General features: G+C 41.8%; 1 long non-coding RNA gene across 1 annotated transcript; it reads left to right on the forward strand.

Annotated features, from left to right (window-relative positions):
• The first annotated feature begins 1240 nt into the window (after positions 1 to 1240).
• On the forward strand, positions 1241 to 2500 carry LOC139436244 (uncharacterized). Its single transcript, XR_011645335.1, has 3 exons — positions 1241 to 1362; positions 2199 to 2291; positions 2402 to 2500. It is a non-coding gene; the product is annotated as an uncharacterized lncRNA (long non-coding RNA).
• Positions 2501 to 23526: the final 21026 nt, after the last annotated feature.

Consider the following 23526-nt stretch of genomic DNA (forward strand, 5'->3'; position numbering starts at 1 on the left):
TGTGTGATCCAATTGGGGCAGGGGCAGAAAAGAAGGGGGAAGAAAAGGGCAGCAGGCATCATTGCTCATTTTACAGATGGGGAAATGGAGGTTGGAAATGCTAAACCACTTGCCCAGGCCCAGTTATCTCTCCTGTGAAGAGGTGGTGTCCGTTTCCTTTCTTCTTGAATCTGTGCTGGCATGTGACTTGTTTGATCAATAAAATGTGGTTGAAGTAATTCCATTTCTGCTGTTCTGGACCCTATCCTCCGTGCTCTTAGAACGTCAGTCTAGGCTACTGGAGGAAGAGAAGCCACGGCTGTGAGAGGGGGTTGAAGCTCCAGTTGGTAGCCAGCTGCAGACACAGGAATCAGGCCATGTTGGGTGTTCCAGCCTCAGCCAAACTCCTGGCTCAGTACCCCAGCCAGCACCACATGGTGCAGAACTGCCCAGCTGAGCCCAGCCAATTCATAGAATCATGAGCAATACTGAACCTTTATTGTGTGAAGCCACAAAGTCACAGGGTGGTTTGTCAAACAGCCATAAGGAACCTGAGATTGTCCAGATGCCTGGAGATGTTTAACAGGCAGGAATAGATTTACACACAGATGAGGCGGAAAGCACCCACACCTCCTGAACTGAGGAATGCTCAGAAGACAGGAATTTTCTCAATAAACCAGGTTTCCACTGTGCATGAGCCATCATTAGAAATTTATTCCATTGAGCAAACCACTGTCTTCTTCTTTTTGCCTTCTTTTAAAATATGAAATGGACTAGTGAGTAGAAAAGAATTCAAGGAGTTAACTGTTAAGAAAAGAGCATTTCTTCTAGAGCTGCAGTAATTTAAACGTAGGTGACAGTTTTGTATAGTCTGATGTAAGAAGAGAAGGAGAAATATGTAAAAGAGAAAACTGTAAAGAACAAAAAGAATGGGGCTGATTGTCTCCTGGGGAGATGGTTTTCCCCGGGTCTCTTACCTTCCCATCCCAGAGTGTGACAGCATGGTACAGCGAGTCGCCCCGCGTTCTGAGTGGTGATAAGAATCACCTAGGTCCCAGTGCCCAGCTGTGTGGACACGCACTGGGTGAAGGCTGACTTGTTATCCGATAGCCTGGTGGATGGTAAGAACAGGAAGATCAGAGCAATGATTGAAAAGACCCACTCACTGATTTTAGCCAGCACCTATGTTGGAATCTTTTGGAGACCAGGTACTATAACCAATTTGGCTATGTCTGAATGGTCCTAAAATCTATTTTTCAGGTAAAAGCAGCCAATGTGAAAGTTCCGCCTTGAGAAAAAGATGCAAAAACCAATGCAAAAGAATAATGATTGCTTAAAAAAAAAAATCAATTCTCAAAGCACATCCCATGAAACACTAGACCAGTAAGTAGTTCCACCATTAGAAAAGGTCTGTTGTCAAGTGAGTTTAGGAAAGGCTCTCTAGTGCCCTCTTGCAAAAGTTACAGTAAGTAAGCCTTTTCAGCTTTGTTAAGCCCAGGATTTCCCAGACTCCTCTGATCAAGGGAAGTACTTCCCCATTACCTGCCACTGCATCTCAAATTGAGAATAAAATTCATTTTTATTTGGAGTAAAATGTCATTGAAAAATAATCCCACTCCTGAAAAGGATCAGTCTCGGAGTATTGTCCTCAAAGTCTACCTTTCTGTAAGACATCCTGTGGCAGCCAGACCACATACCCACCTGCCCAGATTGTTGAGGCAATGATGGAAGATGGCTACAGGAGATCCTGCAGCTCCAACAGGATCCCCACTGTCCCTACTAGGGACCCACATCTAGATAAATAAATATCCTGCAGGGATGGTTTCCTCTGTTCTCCTGAATCATCCTGAAGATAAGGAAGCATTCTTCCCAATATATTAAGCTATCAGAGTACATTTATCACAAATTCCAGGTGCACCAAAGCTATCTGTGCTGCTGACGATGGGCTTTCTTCTTGCCTGATTCTTTCATTATGTTCCTCACAAAGTCACTCCACCACTGTTCCTGCCCTGGCAAGAGATTGCATTTGAGCTCCCGGAGCTCTGACAACTGTGCTCAGCCCATTTAATTACTTCCAGCCCAGGCATGCAAGTTATTAATGAAGCCAGGATGGTCAGGGGCTTCCTTTGGGTTGCAGAAATGTGGTTAATTGAGACTTATTGTGGAGGAGCTATGCACAAGACTAAGAAGCGGTCGCCCTTTTCTTTCCTGAATATGAGGCCTAAATCTGGACCCATTCTACATGAGAGCCTCCAGAGAGTTGACAAGCCAAAGAATGAAAAAGCAACAGCAACAACAAAATAGAAGTCATGGTAAGATGGGCTTTCTCTTTACTGCTGACATGTTAAGAAAATTAAAACTTCCCCCAGGCCTAGGTATATAGCTTATTTGCGATTTCTACTCCACCCATTGCCATCTGCAGCTCCTGCCTTCCAGCCCAACCCATCCCTCAGCACCATCCTCAAAAACAACAATGCACAGAAATCTGGCTTTTACCACATTAAAACCTTAACCGTTGTGACAACTTTCTCCTTTGTTCGGTGTTTTCATGGACCTTTATCTCTGGGCTTCAAGATGAATTCTGGGCCCTTAAACTGTTTATAGGGAGCCTCACCAAGAGGCTTCAGCTCGCCAACGCTCTACGGTGTCCCTAGGGCTGCTTTGTGGCTGTTCTAACTACGCAGACATATTTACATTCAAGGCAACCCCTGGAGCACCCTATGCTTTTAGACAGTCTAACTAAAGAGTACCCCGGTTGGAAACCTGGGTTTAAGGCATTGTCTTCAAAATCGCTGCTAACACCATGTGCATCTTTGCTGGGAAGGGACTGTAGCCGCAGCCTTGGATAAACTGTAAAGGGAATCATTTGGGGTCCTTCATCTTTGGGTCTCCAAACTCTGTCCAGGCCACTTGGATAGTAGCTAAACTAATGAATTGGACCACAGGAAGGGTTGGGGGGTGGTGAGTGTGGTCAAATTCAGCGTGGTTTCCTTGTTATTCAAGCAGACAGTTTGTTTAAAAATAGAAGACTGAGCTCAGAGAATTCATAGCCATTGAATTCAAATTTGTTTTTAAGTTAAAATACCTTCCTTATACAGTCATTTATTTCTTTCCTCATAGTAAATTGCCATGAGGGAAGTTCTGATAGTGCAGAGATCTGGATAAACATGCAAAAATGTTCAGAGTTTATCCAAATTTTATCTGATGACCTAACCAAGAAACCCAGCAGGGGATCTCATGAGAATAGAGTATCAGACAGGCATTGGTACAAATACTATTTTTCCTCAGGGACAGCCATTCACCCACTTCATGTCATGCCAGGGAATTGAAGCAAAAAGACTTCTGGCAACTCCAGAAAGCCTTACTCCCAATAAGTAGAGCAATGGAAGGAAAAATGATGATGGGCACTTGGATAGTGATTCCCTAGCATGGGGAATGCAGAGGCAGAGGGGGAGGTCAAAGCTGGGGAGAGATCATGTGTACAGGAAGGAAGATTCTAGGGGGGAATTGGTGGGGCATAGATTCATTCATTCAAAAAATAAAGGAATCCTGCCATGTGCAAGCCATTAAGAGAGATAGGGAAACCTTTGCAAATCACTGTTGTCTAAGAGCTCATAGTCCAGGGGGAGTAGCTTAAAACCCATAGGGGGTAGTGGTTCATAAAGGATTACAGCTGCATGATGTGGCAGGAACAAAATATTAAATTGGCTCTGGGTTTGGATCTTGGGTTGGCTCTAATGAGTTGGGACGCTTTGGACAAGTTCCCTGATCTATATCAGCTTTGGTTTTCCCTCATTAAAAACGGAGAAAAAAATGGCTTTTCCCTGGGATTCTTGTATTAGATGAGGAAATGCATGTAAGGCAGCTGGCCCACAACCTGACACAAAGCAGGTGGCTTCCTAACATTGATACTGGGTCTTATGGGCTAAGATGGGTTTCTCTGGAATCCTTCATAGTCCCCAAGTGGGTAGAATCCCATTCTAACTCCACGGTCCAGGAATCTCCTAAGCTAGGCATGGAAGTCATGCTAATTACTACACTTGATCTTACCAAAAGGTTGAGAAGTGATTCATGTTACTTACTAACACTTATTGAGCACTCAACATAAGCTGGGTTATGGTGTTACATACACTTCCGATATCACCTCTTTTAATTTTTTTCACCACATGAGGGAGGTACTTAAAAAGTCCTCAATCTAAAATGAGGTACCCAAAGATCAGAGAGGTTAAGTAACTCCCTTAATTTCACACTGGATTCAAACCTGGGACTTTTTGACTTAGGAACCTGTTCTATTAGCCACTATCTACTAACTTCTACAAGTTTTAACCTCAGAAGGCTCTAAGTGGACAGAAGTCTGCCCTAATCAAAAACACTACTGGTCTCACGGAGATGGCCCTGAGGATGCTAGAAACACTGAAAGTTCCCCAGAACCAGGTCTGTGATTGGTGAAGGGAAGTTTTGATGGCCTGGTATTGTGGCTCAGTGAAAAACCAGGATTACCTGTGAGGCATAGGTAAGCTACTGTGCTGCCTCCTGCCCCCCTACAGATGAGTGAGAATGCAGGAGATCCACTATGGAATGGACATTTCATTCCAAATGCTTCAAAAAAGCCCAACAATCGAGTGGCAGCTTTAATCCCCTGCTTCACAAACCCTGTGCTTGTCATTGTTGGTCCTTTTCTGTGGGCACCTTGTTGCCACCCCATAGACTTGGTTGGTGGGTTTGACTCTTCATTGCACGATCGTCACACTGGTGAATGTGCTCATCCGATCACAGCAATGGAGGGCTGCGTGTGGGACAGTAACACAACCTCTCATCCTAGTGGGAGAAGAAGTTTCAGACACTTGGCTGCCATCTTTGCACACACAAAGAAGCACATATAAGCCTTTACAATCCTAGTTCTAAAACGTTTCTCTGTCTCAGGAGTCAGAAAACTACATCCTGAGGGCCAGATCTAGTCAGAGCATGTTTTCATAAATAAAATTTCGTTGGAACACAACCACACTCACTTGTTTATTCATTGTCTTTGGTGGAGTTGAGTAATTGTGACAGACACAGAATGGTCCACACAGCCAAAAATAGTGGCTATCTGACCCTTTACCGGAAAATTTGGCTAATCTCTACTCTCACTCACCCCTCCCATTTCCGTTGCTTACACTTGTTGCTGTGATTTCCAGATTTGAGATTTCCTTACCACACCAGTACCCATTAGACTTCCACTTTGCTCCTAGGGTATCTTTCAGAATTAAAAATGTGATTAAGCTACCACCTAATATTTCTTAATTCTTCAGTGACTCCCCATTATCTCCAATAAAATCCTACTTCCTAAATTCAATGTACAAGCCTTTCTTAGGTTGACCCCTAATTTTATTTCCATCCTCTTATCTTGTCACTTCCCTACTGCTAGCACACATACGCTGCAATGGTGCTACAGTGAGTGTCTTAGTTTTGCTAGGCTGCTACCACAAATACCACAATCTGGTTTTGGTTTAAAGAACAAAAATTCATTGACCCACATTTTGGAGGCTGGAAAGCTTACTTCCTCTCAGGTCAGTAGTGTTCTGAATGTTGACAAATCTTGGGTTCCTTGGCTCTCCTGTCACATGGAGATGTCTTCGTTCTCTTCCAGGTTTCTGCTGACTACAAACTTCAGGCTCCTCCTTCTTTGCTATGGCTTTCTCTTGATAAGACCTCCAGTAATCTGATTAAGGCCCTCCCTCATTCATTGGGCCAAATCTTGACTACAAATAACATCTTCAATCAGCCCTATTTACCATGGGCTCACACCCACAGGAAGATGGATTAAGATTAAGAACTAAACTGGGGTACGAAATTCAACCCACCACAGTGAGCTTCACCTTCACCCTTAAATAGCTGGTGCTTTTTTATGCTTCGCTACATCGTATGCTGTTCACTCTGCCTCACGTCCCCTTTCTCCATACTACACGATGAGCCACTCTTCCTTTCAGATCTAGCTCCAGTACCATCTAGACTTCCCAGTTTATCACTTTCTTCTCCACTGCATTTTAATTATTTGCTTTCACATCTTCTTTACAGGACTGTGTATTTCTTGAGGGCAGATATCAATATCAATTTATTTATCTATTTTTTTTTATTTTGAAAGAAACTTTAGATTACATAAATGTTATATCATAAATATAGGGGGATTCCCATCCCCTCCCCCTCCACTCTTTTCCCCATTAACAATATCTTTCATTAGTGTGATACATTTTTTGCAACCAATAAACACATATTGAAACATTGCTACTAACCACGGTCTATAGTTTACATTGTAGTTTACACTTTGCACTGCACAATTTTATAGGTTTTGACAAAATGTATAATGGCCTGTGTCCATTATTGCAATATCATGCAGGACAATTCCAGTATCCAAAAAATGCCACATGTCACACGTATTCTTCCCTCTCCCTCCCCTCAGAACCTCTGGTGGCCACTGGCTTTCCATCAATGTTACAAGATCTTCTACTGCTAGAATAATAGTCTACTTTAGTCCACAGTTGCATTCCTCCCTTATGTTTGTTCATTCCTCAGTCTTGAGGATTTGGGGATGGTGATGCCCACTCTGCTTCCAATTGAGAGGGAGCTTCGGTCCCATGGGGCTGGTGGATGGAACTCCCTTGCTTGCAGTTGCAGACACTGTTTATTGGGATGAGTGCTGTCCATCATCATCCTTTTGTTAGTTGTCCTGGGTGAGTCTGATGAACTGGAGAGTAGGTGTTGCAACTCTGCTGAGATTCAGGGCACAACTGACACATGAACAGCCAGAAAATTTAAGTCTCTTGGACATACACTTAATGGGTATAGTGCTAATTATAGGTTCTAATAAAAGAGGGGGAAAAGCCATGTGTAGGGAAATTATAAATGAGTCTAACTCTGTTACATTGGGGGACATATATCACAAAGTAAGGCCTACTGCCAGGGTGCCAAATTCCTGAGCTTGTCTGCCCTGCCTATGGTGTCTAGATGTCTCCAGAGCCCTCAGGAGCCCCCTGCCTGAGGCACAGTTCACGGCCTCAGTCAGTGAGATCCTCCTAAGACGCGCATAAGTGTAACCTCTAGAATGACCTCTGGGCTCTCTTTGAACTCTCTTGTCCATAAAAACTCATTTGTACTTAACATTTCCCCCTTTAATATCAATTTATCCTATTTCTGGACATAGAAGGTACTCCATGGAGGTTTATTTGATAAATGAATGAGCCAATAGATGAGTGTACACATCTATCGGTGCCTCTATAAACAGGCACATGTCCCCCTAAGATCACTCTTTCTGTCTCCCACCCCGATTGACACTGACCCCCAGGAGTCCTTTTTGCACAGGGGCATATATGGGCTTGGTAGTGAACCCGGGGATGGACCTATGTTCTCTGCCTGTAATCCTGCTGCCCACTCCCACAGCTGTCAGCTGCTCCAGTCTATAAACGCTAGCCACTGGCACGACCCTTGAAGATGGCAGACACAATTTTTTGTTTTTATTTTTTAATTTTTAAAATATATTTTGAAATTTATTTTTAAAAGATACGTAGATTACACAAAATACTACATAAAAAATTATAGGGGATTCCCGTATGCCCCACTCCCCGAACCTCTCACTTTTCCCACCTTAACAGCTTCTTTCAGTAGTGTGCTACATACATTGCAATTAATGAACACATTTTGGAGCACTGCCACTAAGCATAGATTATATTTACATTTTAGTTTAAACTCTCTCCCACACAATTCTGTAGGTTATGACAAGATATAAAATGTCCTGTATCTATCTTTGCAATGTCATTCAGGGCTATTCCAACTCCTGAAAATGTCACCATATCACACTTCCTTTTCCCTCTCCCTGCCCTCAGCAACTCCCGCGGCCACTGTCTCCACATCAATGATATAATTTCTTCCATTGCTAGAGTCACAATAAGTCTATAACAGAATACCAGTAAGTCCACTCTAGTCCACACTTTATTCCCCAATCCTGGGGATTCTGGGATGGTGCTGCGCACTCCACCTTGTGATCACTGACTCCTGTGCCAGAAGAAGAGAGTCTAGAAATGACAGAGAGACTATACTGGAAGTCGCAGGGGGAAGCCATCCCGGGGCTGCCTGGGGTCAGAGGCAGAGTGAATTCACCTGGGTGCACCTGGTGAGGCCAAAGCAGCTCTGAGCACCTGGAGGTTACCTCCTAGTCCCGTGACCAGAGTGACCCCACAGAGCGGCGCCAGCCTCTGGAGAAAATCAGTGTGGACTGAGGAACTGGGGGACATGACACTGCTCTTGGGGGCACATACCCTGGTTCAGGGTTCAGCAGGTTTAGCTAAAGTTTCACATCATGGACTAAGCAGAAAGAACCTAGGGCTCACAGGACTAAATCATAGACAAGAACAGCAGAGACGGGAAAGAGGAAAAGCGGGAAATAACGGGGGAACAGGGAGCCGGAGGGTAGGAAGAAAAATAAAAGCAAAGAAATGAGACCAATTCTGCAGAGCTCATGGGGGAATGGCCACATGCCATTCGTAAGATCTCAAGAGTTCCCAGGGCTGCTTCTCTCCACCCTAAATATGGGTGGTCAGCTCCCCCATGGCTCAAGCAGGCATTTTTTTTGCCTCTTCAGTTCTCTTCTTTCCTTTCATCTTTTCTCCCCTCTTCTTCCCATCTCTCTTTTCCTCTCTCTTTTTCTTCTCTACTTCTTGGTCCCCCTTTGCCTCTATCCTCTTCTGCCTCACACTGTTCTTATTGTTCCCATTTTCTTCCCCCCCTTTCCTGTGTTAACTAAACCTGTAAAGACCTTGTGCAGTAGGGAGAGCTTAGAGAAAACAGGCTGCCTGTGATTGAGGATCGTGGTGGAACCAGTGCCTGCCAGCACTGGGCTTTCTCTGTCCTGCACCTGGTGATTGCTTTCCTGGGAGAGCGACGGAGCTCTGTTCGGGGAAGACCCCACACCCACACCCACACATAGTAGCCGGACAGAGCATGAGGCATCCCTATCACTATCAGTTCTGTGAGATTTATTCTATACGTTTATACAAAAATAATATATTGTATTTATTACGTATAGATGCCGCCCTCTCCTGTGACAGCACATGTGAGGCTCTGGGCTCCTGGCTCAAGGAAATATTGCCAGCGTTCAGGGTGTTTAAGATGATGTCTCTACAGGGTGATCCAAACTATCAAACTAAATTCCGGGAACTCTGATGTCATGCTACCGGCGGGGTGAGGGGATAAACCTTATGCTGTGGGCTAACCATGTTACAAGTCTTTATTGCACGTAATTATATTTGTGGAGACAGAAGAGGATGACCTGACTCGTGGCACAATCGAATCAGTAATAATAGGCTTGGCTAGAAGGGACTTTTCCTGGAGACGTTAATGGGTGCACTCACGTGGGTGACACAAATTTGTACGCAAATTCATTCACTACAAAATGAATCAGTTGCCAAATCCCAGTGGCTCCTTCCCAGTGATGCCTTAAATTATCCATGCCTTCGTTTCCTTTTCCTTTCCCTGGAGCACCCTGGTTCAGCTCCTGTGGCCTCGTACCTGGACTAGTACCACATTCTTTCAAACGGTCTCCTCCCCTCCCAGAGCTTCGCTTCCCAGCCCCAATGGCCTGCCAAGGGCAGACTGGTTGTCCGAGAACACATTTATCCTACGGTCCCCCTGCTCACAACACTTCAGGCTGCACCTCCTCCAGAGCCGTCCACTCTTCTGTAGTCCCCTGTGGTTCTTGCAGTCTCGCCGCAGCCGGTGTTTCCAGTCACCTCTTGTGACTCTCAAAACTCAGACTATTGGCTCTCCTTTGTACATGTATCATGGTTAAGTATCATTGTGGGTGCGTGTTGCTTAAATCCAACCCCATGGCCCTTCCTGCTACCCCCCTGCGATGGCTAAGCTCGTGTGTCAGCTTGGTCGGGTTATGGTGCCCAGCGGCTCAGTCAAGCAATCCTGACTACGCCCGTGAGGCTATTTTGTGGATTTCAGGCATCAGTCAGTTGATGGCATCCGTGGTTGATTACATCTACAATCTACAAAGGAGGTTGCCTTGAGAAATGAGAGAAGTGTCATCCAATCAGGAGAGGGCCTTAAAGGGAGAACGATGATTTCAGCAGTCAGAGAGAAGAATTTCTATCTCAACCTCAGCCAGCCAGCTTCTCCTGGGAACTCATCGAAACTTCCACAGCATTCCCAGTTTGCAGCCTGCCCTGTAGAATTTGGATTTTTCCCTCCGCACAGTTGTGCGAGCCAATTCCTATAATAAATCTCACAATATCCTTGGGTTCTGTTTCCTCGGAGAACCTTGACTAATTCACTTCCCTACAAATCCCCCAGGCTTGCTCATATATCACCTTCACTCTGAAGGCTCTTGTTGATCTTTGAAAATGATGTTGCCTTCTCTGAATTCCTAGAGCTCTCAGATAATATTCTTAAAAGGCAGCTGAAGGTGTCCATGTTGGCCTACAATTCTGGGCCAAAAGCTCATTGAAGGCAGGGGTAGTTTATAGTTTATTCATCTTTTATCTTCCCCTGTAGCCTATATAGAGTAAAAACGGAATCATCACACAATTTTATGTAATGGACAAATAAACATAATTGCCTCTAGACCTCATAAATCAAACTGGATGACAAGAAAAAAACACAATGGCAGGAAAGATGTATAAATTATACAGACAACCTCAATCTAATGTTCTGTTCAGAGATTAAAATAGCATTAGGAAGTTATTAGGAGTATGGAATGGAAGGGGTAAGGAGAGTGTGAGACTGAAGTCACTGAGAAAAAAAAGTGAGATTTTAACCATGTCTGAGTCAACAGGAAACTATTGTGTACTGAGTGCGGTGCTGCTTGCTCCCCCAGGCATTAGCTCAGGTAAGCCTCACAGCAGCCCTGCTTTACAGGGAGGGCACTTGCCCAAGGTCCCACGGTTTTAAAGTGGCCGAGTCAGGCCCCCACCCCACATGTGCCCCCAGCACGCTGTTCTCCTGGCCGCGGGCAGGGGTGCGGGCTCGACCTTCACTGCAGTTGGTTGGAAGCTGGCGAGAAAACTTGACCGTGAGCGGGGGAGGCCTTGGGCAAGGGGGCAGCAGCCAGGAGGGCCGAGGCGTGAGGAGTGGACGTGGCGACGTGGGCGAGGCAGGGAATGCTGCTTGTGGGGTGGACGTGCGCCCAGAGGACAGGCCAGGAAGGTTAGGGGTGACGTTCTGGTAGGATGGGGCTGCCCTCGGGCCGAGCAGGTGGCATCGTTCAGACGGCGGCTGCTAGAGAACCGGGGCTGGACGTGGGGGCAGCGGCCAGCAGGGGTTGCAGGTGCTGTGCTGTCAGGGGAGCAGCGGGGCAAGGGCAGAGGGCAGGGGGCTGGGTGCCGGCCTCAGAGGAGGGGTCGTCCCGCCACGAAGCCCAGCCTCTGCCGAGTGTGGATGTGCCCAGGCCTGCGGGGACCGCGCCAGGCGGGGGTGGGGGGGGGGGCGCGGCCACCAGAGCCTGGTCACCGCACCGACCGCAGCCCAAGGGAGGGAGCAGAGCGCCGACGCGCGATTGTGAGTCTTCTTTTGTTCAGAAAGCTCATTGGACTAAATCAGATATCAAATTAGTTCAAGTAAGAAACTACTTAGGTCGTTTTGTACAAACAGATTTGCTATCTAATTACGACAGTTAGCACTGATCAAGGTAGCAGGTAAATAAGTTATATACCTGGTTTTAGATGATTCAAGCACTATTACTTCTACTACCGCTTCTAATGATAACATTATTGTTTTTATTTTTATTACTTGCATCAGTCAGCATTCTCCAGAGAAACAGGACCAGCAAGATATCATATCATATCATATCATATCATATCTATCTATCTATCTATCTATCTATCTATCATATACCTATATATGTTGTAAGGAATGGGTTCACACAATTGGGCTGGCAGGTCCATGTTCCATAGGGCAGGCAGTGGGCGGGTAATTCCAGTTAGGGTTGAAGCTGAAGTCTAGAAGCGGAAATGCTTCTGATTCCTGGGACTCTCAGTTTTTGCTGTTAAGAACCACAACCATTCTAGGGTCCACAGAATGGAGGAATAGAGTAAGGATTAGAGTGGACTTAATGATATTCTATTCATGAACTATTGTGATTAGTAATCGAAGAAAATGTGGCATTGGTGTGGAGAAAGTGGCCTTGGTGGCTGCTGGGGGTAGGGAGTGGGAGGAAGAGATGACTTGTCCTGGGTGGTGCTGCAGGGACAGTTACCGGACATTGTATGTCCTCCCATGGCCCACTGGGTGGACTGTGGGAGAGTGTGGGCTATGGTGTGGACCACTGACCATGAGGTGCAGTGGTGCTCAGAGATGTATTCACCAAATGTAATGAATGTCTCATGATGATGGAGGAGGTTGTTGTTATGGGGGGAGGAGTGCGGTGAGGGGGGTGGGGGGGTATATGGGGACCTCATATTTTTTTAATGTTACATTAAATGTAACATTAAAAAAAATAAAGAAAAAAAAAAAAAGACCCACAACTGGTCAGCTACAGCCCACCCACATTATGGAGGGTGATCTCCTTTACTTAAGGCCAACTGATTGCAGATGCTCCTCCTACCTTTATCACGCCTCCACAGGAACAAGCAGTCCAGAATCTGACCACACATCTGGACTCCATAACGTAGCGAAGTTGAGACATAGAAGTAACCATCACCTTACTCTAGTGCAGGGGTTCTTAACCAGGGGTCTGAGAGCTTGAACTGAAATCCAGAAAACATTATTCTCATGGGGATGTGTTGGTGTGGGTGTGATGTATTTATTAAATAATACGCAATATAGTGTGGGTCCGTGGTTTTCACCTGACAGGCAAAAGGGTCCATGGAACAAGAAAGGTTAAGAACCCCTGCTCTAGCTGATATAATTTATTGAGGCCCTTGTATTTGCCGGGCATATTTCCAGGAGTTTTACATCCTAAACTGCTAATACTCTTTAAAATTCTGCCAGTATTAGCCCTCTTATGTGCAGCCACCACGTCTTCTTATTAATGGCAGATGCTTTTGTAGATTGTACTTGGCACAGAGGCCTTGTCATCTCCTCAGCCTCCAGGAACCCTTTAGAGCCTGCATGTATCACATATTAATTCAACATCTTAATTCACATTCCTTGGCCTCGTATGCAGGGGCCCTTTATCTACAAGGACTGCAATGCTGAAGCTGGGATTTGTTAGGGGAGAAGGGCTCCTTTCATCATCTGCCCCTTTTTAGATCAGAGGGAAGAAATTAGCCATCACCAGAGTGAAAAGACATCACCAATGAGATATTTTATTTTTAATTAAATCATGACTAGGTTGAGACTCATGCCAGAAACAAATGTGGGGATATAATCTCCGTTTTAGTTTGCCACAGGGCTGCCGATACAAAGTTGCATACATGGGTTGGCTTTTTTCACGGGAATTTTATTCGGGATAAAAGCTTGCCGTTCTGAGGCTGCGAAATGGGCAAATCGAGGCACCAGCAGAGATGCTTTCTCAGGGTCCCGCCAGGCGGAGGAGCAAGACGGCGGCCACGTCTGCCGAGGTCCCTGCCTTCCTCTCCAGGATGCACCGCCTGCCAGAGCTCTGCTGTGGGCATCGCGCGCGTCACTTACCAGGCTTCCTCTCCCGGTCTCGGCGGCTCTGCTTTCTTCCTGAGTTCAGCTGTGAGCTCTCAGGCTTATGGCTCATCTCCTCACTCAGGACTCATCTCCTCAGCTGTGGGTCCAGCCTCGGAACCTCTTTCCGTGCCTCTGTGCCCTGCTGGTTCCACACTCTGGGACCTCTCACAGCCTCTCCACGCTTCTGCTTCCCTGCAGTCCCCTCCCTCTCACATGGCAGCATCAATTTGGCACCTTCCTTTCTTTCTGTATCTCCTTTTATATCAGATCCGGGTTGAGGGCGACTCAATCTGAGTCATGCCTCACCGACGTAGTCCAATCAAAAGGTTCTCACTTGCACAGAATGGATTAGTTAAAAAACGTCATCTTTTTATTCTGGGGATTCATAAAAGAATTCCAAACTGTCGCAATATCTCATTATGCACAAATACTACTCATGTCCAGCCTGTGTCCTCTAGGAAGAGGTCAGTGGGACCTTGAGTTCACTCTCTAGGAAACTCTTCAATTATTTGATAGAGAATGAAAATATATAAGAGTTTTTAGTCAAAGGTGTTATGAACTTCTTCAGACCCTATGCATCTCAGAAATCAGAGCCTCCTCCTTACTTTATGTCAGACATTTGTTCTGCTTTGAAGATCAAAATGTTAGATATTATTATCTCTTACTGTCTTTTATGTAAGATGTCTGTCATGTCAAAACTACTCTCATTCTAGAAGTAAAGAAAATGCAGACTTCATATTAAGTGTAAAGTAATATGGAACCTATTTTAGTTCTATGCACCTCTTGAAAGATAGTTTTATCAAGTGATCTTTTGCCTTGTCAAAATTTATTAGGGCCCCCGAGCCCCTCTTTCCCTTCCCAATGCTTCTGCTCCCGTCCCCTTCCTTTATGACTTCTACCCCCACTGCCCCCAGACCTTGTCAGTTGCACACGTTTATTCTTGTGGTCATGCAGCTACTCTTACATTTCTGACTTTATTGCTTATATTGTGATAGGACAGGATAGGACAGTTTTAACACACACACACCAACCAGGAAATCTTCACCATTGTCGGCCATTGTCATGCACCTGCTATGTGTAGGGCCCTGATCCTGGAGTAGACTATAAAGAAATGTAAGCACCTGGAGGAGAACGGTATTGTCTTTCTTTTTTTTTTTTTTTTCCAGCTTTAAACATATATTTAATACTTATTCATAGTAACTGACTCTATTAAAAATTAAGACCAATCATATGATGGCTATAATAGGTGTAAAGTAGTAATAGGATATACAAACATATACCTATAAATATAAGGATATAAATATGACTGTTCAAAGTAGTATTACTAGAAAAAAAGTCAACCTCTATATTTCAGAGATATGAAGGACAGTATGAAATATCCATAAATAAAATTTTTAAGAAAATTAAAGTATTCTTTAACAATAAAGTATTCAAAACATGTAAAATAAAATTTGACAAAATTAAAAGGAAGAATAGAATTATATAATAGTAATAATAACAATGAATAATTGTCAGTGACAAAGTTCTAATTTTTTTGAAATGAAGGACAAAGAGGTCATGTTTCCTTTCTATTTCTCACTCCTGATATTCTATCAAAATTATTTTACTACTGGATGATACATTGGACTCCCAGCAATAAAAATTCAGCAAAAAATAGTCATAAAATTAGTTTTATGAAGTATTCTTTCTTCAACTTTTACTTATATCATTTGAAAGTATACGTAATGACTATAAAACTGATTTATTGCTGGGAAGAAATACTTGATCTTGGTGATTATGTAAGGAGTAAACAGACCCTATTGGAGTGGCATTGACATAGAAATCTCCATTAGTGTCTCAAGTTTCTTAAAGCCTGAGATCACCGCTTGTGAAATAAATGGATGCTGGATTTTAAATATTCAAATAAGCTTATCTCAGTATCGCTGAGGTTTTGATGAAGAGAAGAATTATGCTTTCAAAAACCCAGCGAATATATAATATTATTTTGTAACTCCTTCATCCATGCCTTCAAAATCATTCCTGATATTCCAGAGTATAAATAGTTTCTAACGTAAAAGGAGCTGCTTCTAAATCTATATAATAATTACATCATTACTGCTAATTAGTGCAACGGTCATAAGAAAGGAATCAACTGGTTATATAGAGAGGAAGTGAGCTATCACCATTAAATTAATTATAAAATACTTACTCATTGCAGCACTGATTTCTATGTCCTTCTATGTTTCTTTTAATTTAATAAAAGCCGATATACCAAAATAATAGAATTGGATGCACAAACATTGTTGTATATGAATACAACAATATATGTCTGTGCACATGAATTAGATGATACTGCCACAACTGACTGGGGAAATTCCACCATGTTTTTCTTTCTTTTTTTTTTTTTTTATTCATTTTTAAAAAAATATTACATTAAAAAAATATGAAGTCCCATTCAACCCCACCGCCCCCACCCTCCACTCCCCCCACAGCAACACTCTCTCCCATCATCATGACACATCCATTGCATTTGGTAAGTACATCTCTGGGCATTGCTGCACTTCATAGTTAATGGTCCACATCATAGCCCACACTCTCCCACATTCCATCCAGTGGGCCCTGGGGGGATCTACAATGTCCCGTAGTTGTCTGTGAAGCACCACCCAGGACAACTCCAAGTCCTGAAAACGCCTCCCCATCTCATCTCTTCCTCCCATTCCCCGCACCCAGCAGCCACCATGGCCACCCTTCCCACACCAATGCCACATTTTCTCTGTGGACATTGGATTGGTTGTGTCCATTGCACATCTATGTCAAGAGGGGGCTTAGATTCCACATGGATACTGGATGCAATCCTCCTGCTTTCAGTTGTAGGCACTCTAGGCTCCGTAGTGTGGTGGTTGTCCTTCTTCACCTCCATGTTAGATGAGTGGGGTAAGTCCAATAAACCAGAGTGTAGGAGCTGAAGTCTGTTGAGGTTCAGGGCATGGCTATCATATTGTCAGTCCAGAGATTCAGATCCCCTAGATATATCTTAAACCCCAACACCAACTACAATTTGGTGTTGTCTTTCTTTACACATGCAGTGTCTGCTTTGTTGTTGCCAAAGTCTGTCAGTGTACCTGGCACAGTTGACATTAAACAAATGTCAGGCGAATGAAAGGGAATGCGGAAAGGAGGAGGGGAGCCCTTGGGAGTGCTGTTGAGTCATGGAGGCCTTCGGGTTTCAGCATCAACACTGCTCCTGCCCTCATGACTGAGGTTCGGCTTCCACCAGTTCCAGTCCAAGTCTTGGTTAGGGCTCCCAGAGCTCAAACTAACAGATTCAAATAAAGAAAAGTCATTCATTTGGCACTTGTTCATTAATTCTCCCGACCGTTTTTGGACTAAATGTCACTTGATCCGTCAACTTCTTTTAATGTTCTCTCCCAAAATCAAGCCAGTTTACAAAGCTGTGAAACCTGATTGTGTTCTATCAGAGTAGCCAGTTATGTGGAAAGCACCTAGGTAGAAACTGTTGCTTAAATTCTATTTTTAAAAGAGAACCAAACAAAATAAGTACTTATAATCTCACACAGAGCACTAACCACTGCTTGTCTGCATTTCTTTATTTCTTTTAGCCTTTTTTCATGTATGGGATCATACAAATATACTTTTGTACTCTAATTTTTAAATTTCTTTTCTCATGTCACTAAAAATTATTTAAACACATTTTTTAAAGAATGTTTAATATTCTTTTATAATGCAAACATATAAATTCATTATTGGGCATTTTTTCAATTCCAGTTGCTTGAAACTCTTTTATTTTTACCAAACTAATATAGCATGTATTTACAATGTTAAGCAATAACAACAAAACTTTTACCAGAAGACAGCAGACCCCAGGTCCATCCTTCCTTACTCCAGAGTCCTACTCCCAATGACAGAGGTTTTTCAACCCTTTTGGCTGGCTTTTTATGTAATTACCTCCATATTTCCAAAAGATATGCACATATGGCTCACTCTCAGTTTATCAGGGTTTTGACTTCATTGACTTAATGAAGGCTGTTGAATTAATGCGATGGCAGATGAGGATGTAGAACTCTTACCTCAACCCCTCCACCATCTCCCCTTTCACTATTCTGTTAGAGTTATATCAGAAGTTTTGCTTAAATCAAGAGTTATTATGGTTATAAAAATGTTCTTCTCTGCCAAGACAAATAGTTTTATATGATTATTTTCTTGACATATACAACATTTTTTGTGATTGATAGTTGGCTGTTTTTGTTTGCTTAGGTGTCAATGTACATGTCTTGTTTCCTTCTCAAATTTGCCTACACTTTTCTACACTGTTAAATACATCAAGTAAGCTATGAATTCTGTTTATTTTCCAAAAACACATCTTCCTAAGAGCCCTTTATTATCCAATTCTATTTTCTCTGTTTGCTTTCTAGTCCAGTGCTGTTGCACATCTGTTTTCCAGTTACTTCTCATTGAAATCATCATGGGAATTTCCTTTCCTCTCTTATGTGCTGTGGCACACAAGGTCTCATGCCTTACATTTTTTGGCTTACTCTTTCATTAGAAGTAGCATATCTTCCAGCAATTTCCTGAGGAAATGTGTTATGGGAGGTAAAATTTTGAGCCTCAGCATGTCTAAAAATTCCTTCTTCTCCCATCTCATTTGATGGGATAATTTGGCTGGGTATAACATTTTGGTTAAAATTCATTTTCCTAATGGGAGGATTGCATCCAGCATCCAGGTGGAATCTGAGCCTCCTCTTGACATAGAGGTGCAATGGACACAACCAATCCAATGTCCACATAGAAGAGGTGGCATTGGATTGGGAAAAGTGGACATGGTGGACGATGGGTATGGGGAAAGGCAGGAAGAGATGAGAGGTGGAGGCGTCTTTGGGACATGGAGCTGCCCCGGATGGTGCTGCAGAGGTAATCACCGGACATTGTAAATCCTCACAGGGCCCACTGGATGGAATGGAGGAGAGTATGGGCCATGATGTGGACCATTGTCTATGAGGTGCAGAGGTGCCCAAAGATGTACTTACCAAATCCAATGGATGTGTCATGATGATGGGAACGAGTGTTGTTGGGGGGGGGGAGAGGTGGGGTGGGGGGTGGGGTTGAATGGGACCTCACATATATATTTTTAATGTAATATTATTACAAAGTCAATAAAAAAAATATGAATGGAAAAAAAAAATTCATTTTCCTTAGGAACTTGGAAGACATTGCTCCATTGTGTTCTAGTTTCTAGTATCACTTTTAAATAGCCCAATGCCGTTCTAATTCTACATCTTACATGTATCCCCTTTTATCCCTGTTCAAAAGCTTTTAGTATCTTCTCTTTATTGATGGTGTTTTGAAGTGTCACTATTATCTCTTTTAGAGAGATGTATGAATATATGTATGTATTCATTGAACTAGGCAGTTGAGGGACACTTTCATTATAAAAAAATCATGTTTTTCAGTTCTGGAATTTTAAAAATATATATTTCTTTGATGATTCATTACCTTCTATTTTAAAAATATTTGCCTATTTGAATAAAGAAAGATAGTATCTATTTTGATTAGTATTTTTAGATTACTAATAGGTTAGTAATTTTCAAATTCACTGTTGATTTTTATTACACAAATAATACATGCATATATTCATCTTACACATGATTTAAACAGTTCAAAAATACAGTGAACAGAATGCAAAAGTCTTCTACTCCTCTTCCTGTATTCTTCCTTCCTTCATAAGTTAACCACAGCTAGAAAGATGTTTGCATTTATATGGGCAAATGTTTGTATGTATATACATATATATTCTATATGTATTTTGAGAAGGTTACTTAAAATATTTTAATATAATCATACTATAGATATAATTTTATAATTGACTTTTTTGTCTTACCAATAAAGTCCTGGAAATTTTTCTGCATTACATGTATACATAAATGCACCATATGGTATATGATTCCATGCTAATTTATTTAACCACTTACTATTTTTTATTAAGATGTTTTCACTTTTCTCAATAATTTTAAAGAGCTGTTTTATACATTAAAAATATCAGTCTTTTATATATTTTGTCATAAACAGTCATAGGCTTTGATATTTGTCATATAACCCTTAAGCTGGCTTGCTCCTTTGTACATAAGTCAAATTCACAGGTAATCTTACAGGTCAGTGAAAGACAGAAGGAAAAATCAAGGAGATGTGAGAGGGAGAAAAAATACAAGCACTGTGGTTTACATGGAGCTCAGCCTGATGCTGTCAAGAAATTGTGCCCTGGAGGTACATTTCTGCTCTGTTGAGAAGAAGCTTGTCATGATTTTAATGCTGCTTCATTGGTAACTGGTGATTCTGAACTTTTCTAGGTTCTATGATGTGTGCAGTCTCATCCCCAGCAAAGAAATAACAAATATAACCAAAATAAAGTAATAACACTTGAATAGCACTTGACAGTTACACAGCTCTTTCAGATGCATTACCTCATTTGCTGTGCACGATGCAGTCATGCAATTTGCGCACACATGTGAATCCTTAGACTCTGGCCTTGTGAAGACCAGCTTTCCAGTTGGGCAGACTTGGATCAAGCTAATTTGTCACGTGGTCACTGACTAGCTCTGTGACTTTGGACCACAACCCAGCTCATCTTAGTCTCAGTTTCTTCATCTATGCAATCAGTTAATATTTCAGTCTATGTAGGATTGTTGTTTTCATTAAATAATGTTTTAAAAGTAAAGCAACTAACTCAGGGTTCACATATTCTAAGTGGACAAAAAGGTATAGCTCTCTTTTCTTTCCTTCCCAACTCGAGTATCTAGACAAAAAGAGACAAATTCCTTTTCCTTATTTGGTTTTAGGTGTTTGCTTCAGCAAAAGGATGCTAAGGATGCCACAGGCACCTACGCTCATCTCACCAGGCTGCATACAGACCAGGAAAAGATGACAGGAGGGTAGGTTGGGGAGAAGCTGTTGACATGGAAAGTGCGTGGGCCTACCTGAATTGGCCTGGACTCAAAACGGACTCAACAATTAGTGAATATAGACTCAGAATATCTTCCATATTGGTGAACTACAAATTTTAACCACAGACACCTATAATTAGGGTTTTGTGTGACATGGGTCCCATCATAACCTCATTTAGCAGCTGCCTGGTTGTAAACAGTCTTTGGAAGCAGGGGGCAGGTACTTACAGAGCTTCCCAGGAGAAAGGAGTGATTCAGAAGAGATAACTCATACAGGTAATTTGTATCAACAACAGGCTGCTAGAATTGTGTTCTCACACTCCCATCCCCCTCCCTGCTAACCCTCTTCTGTACTCTCTGACCTTCTATAAAATATTATAGGATCAAACTCCACTGGGGAAAGACAACTAATATCTTCTCTGAGATAACCAGCCCACAGATGTGCAATGTATGGCATAATGATTGGTTGTCTGGTTGTCTTGGGAACCATCTCTGTTGGCGTGAGTTAATCTTTAACATAATTTGATGATGCTAATTTGTTATTATTCCCAGCTGAAGAGTCAGGTGACAAAGACCAGTATATGATAAGGTTAAAAATGCCCCCAAAAAGCCATTTTGGCTGGTGTTGCAGATTGAATTATGTCCCCCATAAAGATATGTTCAAGTCTTAATCCAGGCTCCTGTGGGTGGTAGTAAACCCATTTGCAAACAGGACTTTGAAGATGCCATTATTAGTTAAAATGTGGACTCATTTGGGAATAGGATCATGGAAGAGTCTATTTACATGAGACCAAATTCCTTCAGGATGTGACATATGATGAGGTAGAGGAAATTCAGATGCAGTCAATCAGTAGAAGCCAGAAACAGGAGAAACTAGAGAGAGGGGGAGAGAGAGAGAGAGAGAGAGGAGATCACCATGTAAGAAAGAATTGCCAAAACACTGCAGACTTGAGGAGAAAGCAAGCCATGCCAATACCTTGAGGTTGGACTACTTTTGGCCTCCAAAACCATGAGACAATAAATTTGTGTTTTAGCCAACTGCATTGTATGGTATTTGTCATAGCATCCCTGGCAAACTAAGACAGCTGGTTTTATTGGTCTTCTGTGATAGAAAACAGGTGTACGTACCAGCGTTTTTTAATTATCTATCAATAAACTAAAACAAAAAATACAATGATGAATTCATTTAGTGCTTCAGATTCAAAGAAACAGGTTTGGAATATTAACTAAGTTTTATTGGCTATGAGATGTGAAATAGCATTAGGTGTTCTATTTCTTACTTCTTGCTCTAGAAAAATTGCCATAATTGAATCAACTTTCAAATCAGAGTTTTTCTATCACTAGGTGATGGATAATGCTTAAATGAGTTAATAAACTTCAGAGATTATGAGTTAGGGTTTTTCTAGGGAAAAATAGCACAGTTGATAAAATTTCATTAAATGAACCCATTATCAATCTGCCATTGCACAGACTATTTTTTAAAAAATGGCTTTATTGGCAATGAACTATAAAATAGTGCAGAAGGAATTTCTAATTGTTGGTTTGCTATTTTTAATATTCAAATAATGCTTAATATTATAAATTATAAAAAAATAGTTTTACAAGTTTCCAGATATTAGTCTACCAAGATTCTGTTTATTTTGAAAAGTGTACACAAACTTATTCCCCTTTGCTAATCACTCACTTTCCTCTCCTTTTCCTCTTTCCTATCTCACTAAAGAACATGAGCATTATTTGCTTGTAACATTAAAATATAGATACTTTCCACATTAGTAGAGATTTATGAAGCCAAAACAGAGAAGGAAAGAGAAATTCATAAATGTTTTCAATCCCATATTTTGTCTTTACTTTAAACACATAGACTACTATTTTTGTCATGAGTGGTAAGAAGCAAAATTATTGAAAACAGCTGGATTAGTTGGGTGAAGATGGTACTCAAAATATAAGAAAGGGTGAGAGGGAGGGAATATAAAAGTTTTGCTATAGATGAAGTCAGTGAATAAAGAACAATGTCTACTCTGTTAGGCATTGACTCCACATCTTCTACACATACATTTCATACACTACGTATGAAAGAGAGCAAGTGATTTTTTTCCTACTTCAAATTACCACCTGCCTACTGACTATATTCTTAAAGGTTATAAAGAGTAGTCAATCCAAAGTCACATTTACTTCTTATATTTGGGTTCTTGGCAGGATCTTTCAATCTTGAATGGCCTGAGTATTTTTTTTTTCTTTGATAATTTAGCCCTGTCTGTCTTCTCTGTTTTCTTATTCTGGAATTCTAATTAAATTTTCAACATTTTCTCTACTATTTTTCTTTCCCTTCCACTTTCTGTTATATTTTGTTAGCATTTTCTTTCAAACATTCCTTTGAATATATAGGGTTTAATGTTCTATTTCATTTTTTTCATGTCATCTCATATTCTGTTAGTTCTTTTTTTCTCCCTAATTTCTTTTTACGTACTTTCTCCTTCCCTCCCTCCCTCCTTTTCTCCCTCCTTTCCTCCTTTCCACTTCCTTCCCTCCCTCCCTCCCTTCCTTCCTTCCTTCCTTCCTTTTTCCCGTTTCTTTGATTTGGTCCTTATAGTGCTGCAACCATCCTCAGCACGTATGGTGATCCTTGGTTCTCTGTTCATATTTAAGAGTGAGGTACTAAAAATCAGAATAGAACAGTAAAAATCTTTTAAAAATTCCAAACTAGAGGAAATATTTGTTATAAATGATAGAATAATTGTCAACATTCTTAATATCTAAAAAAGCATTAACGAATCAATAGAAAAGATAACTCTTTCAATAAAAATGGATAAATGTCATGGACAACCAATTTACCAATTTGCAAAATATAAATAGCTAGTAACATTTAGAAATACTTAACTAATAATCAAATGTTAATTTAGAAAGCAGCAATACGTCATTTTTAGCATCAAACTGTGAAGTTTCTTTTAATGATAATTCTCAGTTTTGGCAAGGATAGGGGAAAGAATACACTCATACATTG

Source organism: Dasypus novemcinctus, chromosome 13, assembly GCF_030445035.2.
Source record: "Dasypus novemcinctus isolate mDasNov1 chromosome 13, mDasNov1.1.hap2, whole genome shotgun sequence".
Classification (NCBI taxonomy): Eukaryota; Metazoa; Chordata; class Mammalia; order Cingulata; family Dasypodidae; genus Dasypus; species Dasypus novemcinctus.